The sequence below is a fragment of the Camellia sinensis genome, chromosome 6 (genome assembly GCF_055761805.1).
Source record: "Camellia sinensis isolate YWXY chromosome 6, ASM5576180v1, whole genome shotgun sequence".
In the NCBI taxonomy this organism is placed as follows: Eukaryota; Viridiplantae; Streptophyta; class Magnoliopsida; order Ericales; family Theaceae; genus Camellia; species Camellia sinensis.
This window is the reverse complement of record NC_138966.1, coordinates 172,825,187-172,830,689: the sequence shown is the minus strand read 5'-3', so window position 1 is coordinate 172,830,689 and position 5,503 is coordinate 172,825,187.

Sequence of the window (5,503 nt, the reverse complement as noted above, 5' to 3'; positions counted from 1 at the left end):
ATCTCCATAGTTTATGGCCACTATTTTAGGCTTGTTTGAGGGCTGCCTAAATTAGTTTAAGTCCATCCTTCATGTGTTATAGCATGCTTGCCTCGTGCATTGTTGCATACTTGGCCTATTACATGTTGTTGCTTGCTTGAAATCATGATGCATTTGGCATGTATTTCATTGGTCAAGTTGCTTTGCATTGTTCCTATGCTTAGTCCACTTTACATGTTGTTGCATGTTTGCCACTAGCATAGTTGTCACATGCTTTGCATGCTCATTTTGCATACTTAGCCTCCACGCCTAGGTTGCATTCCATTTGCATGCATGCTTCACCTCTTGAGTTGAGTATGATAGAGGTCGAGCCCCTTTGTTTGATTATGTGCATTGCATTCCATATCAAAATGCATACTTGGTTTCTTGGGCCATCACTCATTGAAATGCGCGATTGATGGTCCGAGAATTGAAACCCATCCTCCTTTGAGTCATGAATATGATAAGGAGTGTGGTTGGTGCATACATTGCTTGAAATGCATTGCCATACTATGTTTTGCCCTCTGCTGCTGTCAAAAATAGAGAAGCTTTGGCCGACCGTCCATCTCCAGTACCGACCGACCATCCATCAATGGCCGATAGCTTGAACAAGTGGCTAGTGATAATTCCCTTTGGCCGGTGACCAATTCCATTAGCCGGTGGTGTTCCACAGCACTCAGAGAAGCAACCCTGGGACTTGTACAGTTTTCAGAGGAGGATAACAGTCAAAGCAGAGGCAACTTGTGCATGGCAGTGGCTTTCTGAACGGAGCCGAACACGCATTGCATAGGGCCCTTTTCCCGAGGCTGTTTACAGTTTTATTAGATTAATTAATTTGATAACTAGTTTAATTGGTTTGTAATATTTAATTAGCTTGTAGGTTAGTTAATTGTATTATTCTTTCGGTCCCTCCGAGCGAGGGCAAATTTGTAATAAGTGTGGGTGCGTGTGTGCATGTCTTCCAACCCCCACTTCTTTCTCTCTTTTACTTACCTGCTTTTGATGGTTAGTATTATGGATATTTAATTTAGCATACCTTATGCTATGCATGCGTGCATCATTCATCAGTATTGCATGCACCGGGCTCGGCGCATCATACTAACAGCATAATATTCCAAATCTAACTTGAATACGTACTAGTTGTTGCATCCCACATGCCATCCTAGGATTAGCCGAGCCTATTCTAGTGACACTCTGCATGCGTTGCATTAGCCACTTAACATGAATTAGGATCACACATATGATTACTAACTAGTTCATTGTGTTGGCTCGGAGTACGCTGTAAGTATTTATGCTTTAGCATCTCGCATGAGTGTAAATGTTAACATGACAGCATGCTTACCATGTGGCTAAATGCTTATGTGATATAAACTGCATGAATGCCTGTGGGTGAAGGTTGGATTGTTTGAGTTGGAACAACTCGCTGAAATCCGTGTTTTAGCCTACTCGCGAGTAGCAAACCTCAAATCATTTTCCAAAACGAACGGATATGCAATGCTTTGTTCCAAATTAGGCGATCTAGTCTATACTTGTTTTGCTGTGCGCATCACATAGTAATTCTAGGCCAATTAACTGGAATAAGAACGCACGTGTTTTCAAAAACGAGATATCATGGTTAGTAGAGGCCAATCTTCGGATCGGGCGAGAGGGGGTGCTCATAACTGACCTTCCCCAATCGTACCCAAGTTCCCGAGCTGAGGCAACTTTGGTGATGACGGACATGTGGCCTTTGGCACCGAGTCAGGGTTTCCTAAATTTCTCAAAATAAAATATTTAGGTGGCGACTCTGTATCTAGCAAAGCAGTCCATGTTTGGCACTTCTTTTCTAAAAATCTGTTGTTCTCAAAACAATTTGCCGGATTTGGACTCTTTGGTTCAGATTAAGAACCGTGACAATTTGAGTCCGAACTGTAGTGAGCCCAATACGAACAGAACGGGACTCATCCTCCCGGGGCGTTCGGGGACGTCTACATCGACGCGAGCGATTTGTCGCTTTCTTAAAAGATTCCAAAAAAAAATGTTTTGCGCCATCTTGCGAAGACCTGTGTGGAATTGCTCTTGAGATTGTGCATCCTAGGATCACTCTCGGCATCGAGACACGACCCCTTGCTTTCAAACCTTGAACTTGGATTCAGAATGTTCAACGGTTAACCACGATGTGAGGCCTGTGTGGCTAGATTTGAAGTAACCCTCGAATCAGCGGCAAGGAAAGTCAGATCAAGTAGATCAAATGCGATCAAAGGAAGCTTGTGAAGCTAGACCAACAACACCCCTCGAATTAGGGGCACCAAAAATGCTAGATGCACTCGAAGAGCCAAAAATTGGGATGCTTCTCAAAACTAATGAAGATCGGCAAGAATATCAAATCCTAGAGGGGAGGAAAGAAAAAAGTATTTAAGGACAACCGAGTTCCTATCCACAACACTAGGGGCAAATTCAACCCCCCATTGGGTGGACTTCTACATCATTAGCGAACAACAGCCATTCTCCTGGATTCAGATGGCTTCGAGATCTCAAAACCATTTGACATGGACAAAGCTACGCTTTTACCCTTGAGAGGCTCGCTGGGCCGAAAACCCGGAAGGGCGACCCAGGCAAAAGTTAAAGCAAGAAAAAGAACAAAAAGAACAAAAAAAATAAAAAATGCAAAGAATGAAAAAAAGAGAAATGAAAAATTCTGAACAAAGAAAAGAAATGAAAAGAATTGAAAAGAAAAGAAAAATCGAGCTCGCAAGGTTGAAAATCCGGAAGGGCGGCCTTGGCAAAAGTTAGAGCGTAAAAGGAGAGGTTAATACCCGAGTGTACCTTAACCGGAACTACGTAAGGCTTGATTCCCATGTTTGGATACGTAAGCAACTTCATCCTGAAGTCCAGCCATAAACATTTTCAAATCAATTGTGTCCATGTAATGGTTTAGATCATCTTTGTCATTTCCGTATCCGAGAGTTCGGTTGTAATCGTCACTTTGAGGATTGATTACAGTGTGCTACGGCGCTATCCAAATAAGGGGCAACTTTCCGTTGCCATACAGTGCGCTGAGGTGCCATTCAAATAAGGGGCAACTTTCCGTCGCCATGCAGTACCATTTAGACAAGGGGAAATTTTTCATTGTTTTGGATCTGAGGTTGTGCATCTCAAGAGTAGAGTCCGCGTTGGTCGAGCAGTGGCCATTTGCAAAAACAAGCTTTGAGAATTTTTAATGAAGTTGACTAATTTTCTCGAAAAATTGCTTCATTTTCCCAAAATCGGACCATGTCTTGGACCCAAAAAAGAAAAAATTTCAGTGCTCATAGCTTGACTTGCATGATTTTAAATCAGAAAATCGAACAAGCATGTTAATCTAACTCTCATATTGATTAAAATTGTTTTAACAAAAACTCAAAAACAAAAAAAAATGGTCAAAATGATGAATTAGGGGCACAGTTGAGTCAGGTGTTCTGTCTTTTCCCCATTGTCAACTTACTTTCCGGGAAAAGGGCATTCTATCTACCAAAAAAGGGCACGACTGAAGTTAACAACAAGGGGCAGAAAGCTGTCACATCCTCCGAGCAACAAGGTATCAAGCCAAGTGCGAAGCACGAAATGGAATGGATCAGGATATTTCACTCCCTCATCTAAACAGGTCTGATCACATCCATACTGGCCAAGGGCGTCGTTAACCGCTGTCAGTTGCGGATCTGCTGCACATCTAGCCGCGTCACAACCCCTCTGTGGAAAAGTTCACTGTCGTGAGTGGAAGAAGAGAATCTAGTTGAATACTAGGAAAGAGCCCATTCCTGCTTATCCATCAACCACCCCGGGGAGGGATAAAAAAGAAGAGAGATTGAAGAATATAGAGATGTGCGTTGAGAGAAAAAGTGAGGTAAATGGCTTTTTCAGAAAAACAGAGTCTGAGGGCCGAGTGATGTGAGAATCACAAATGAGAAAGGGTGGAAACCAATACCCGGAGAAACTGGCTCCTCGTGAACCAAGAGGTCTCTCGTCTTTGTAACACGTCTGAGTGTCATGTGTGTTGTGTTTGTTTTGTTTGTTGTTTTTGTTTGTCTCGATCCTTGTTTTGAGTCGTTTCGAGTGTCAATAGATGTGCTTAGGTTGTTTTTACCTTTTTTTTTCATTTATTGAGTCGTGGTACGCCGTGGTCAGTCGTAGACTCAATACCTGATCAAAAACTCATTCTCAATTCCAATTTCAAAAAAAGAATCGTTTTGTGCTCGGAGTGCTGTGCCGTTCTCCACATTTGTGCAAAACAGGATTTGTTCTTTCATAAAACTGCAGGGTTCAACCTAAGTCATATGAGAACAGTAAAACCAGGACCTATCTGAAGCTATGTTGGTTCCAGACTGCAAAGCAAAAGAAAAGAGGAAAAATTTGGAGCATCTAAGTTTGTTTCACCTTCAGAAAGTCCCAAGATTGCATTTCGGGTATACCTCTTCAGGCCTGGTCAATGCTCCGAAGTATGAGTGTGCCTCTACCTTAAGCTCAAGATCAAGTTTGCTTCAAGCTAGAATGGCGATTAGGGAAAGTTGTGAATATGATCAGGAAGGAAAACGACATTTGTGGTTTCTACATGCAGAAGTTACCCCTTGTCAGCATTTGTACTGTGAGTTGAAGGTAAGAGTTCGAAGAACACAAGGGGAGATCCCCATCAGAGTAGAGCGATTCATCACCACTCACCCCATGAGGTGCTTTCTAAAGCGCCGCTTTGTTTGCTTATTGCATTCAATAGACATCATGCTCTACATTGTTTGTAACATGTATCATATCATCACACATATTGCATAAATGCATCTTGTACTATACTTATTCTTGTTGTCGCATAGAATATACACGTTACATTGGATGTATGTCATTAATCCTTTCGCATAGAGTATGTACAAGTACATTGCATGGAGCACGTTTTAACCTTGCTTGCATTGTCGTGCACCTCCCTTAGGTAGCATTGTCTTGCCCCCCTCCATCCGCGTTTGTTTCACGTGTTTCATTTGCATTATCATGCACCTTATCAAATTATGCTCATTATCATGCGTTTCAGTTCACGCATTGTCATGCATTTCAATCTTTCGCATTGTCATGCATTTTTCATTTGCATTGTCATGCATTTCAATCTCACGCATTGTCATGCATCTTCCATTTGCATTGTCATGTATTTTAATCTTTCGCATTGTCATGCATCTTTTATTTGCATTGTTATGCATTTCAATCTCACGCATTGTCATGCATCTTTCATTTGCATTGTCATGCATCTCAATTTTTCGCATTGTCATGCATCCTTCATTTACATTGTCATGCATCTCAATCTTTCGCATTATCATGCATCTTTCATTTGCATTGTCATACATTTCAATCTCCCGCATTGTCATGAGTCCTTCATTTGCATTGTCATGCATTTCAACCTTTCGCATTGTTATGCGTACACTTAGGTTGCATTGTTATGCACCCCTTACTTGTGTTGCCACGCACACTTGTTGCATTATCCTGCACCTTT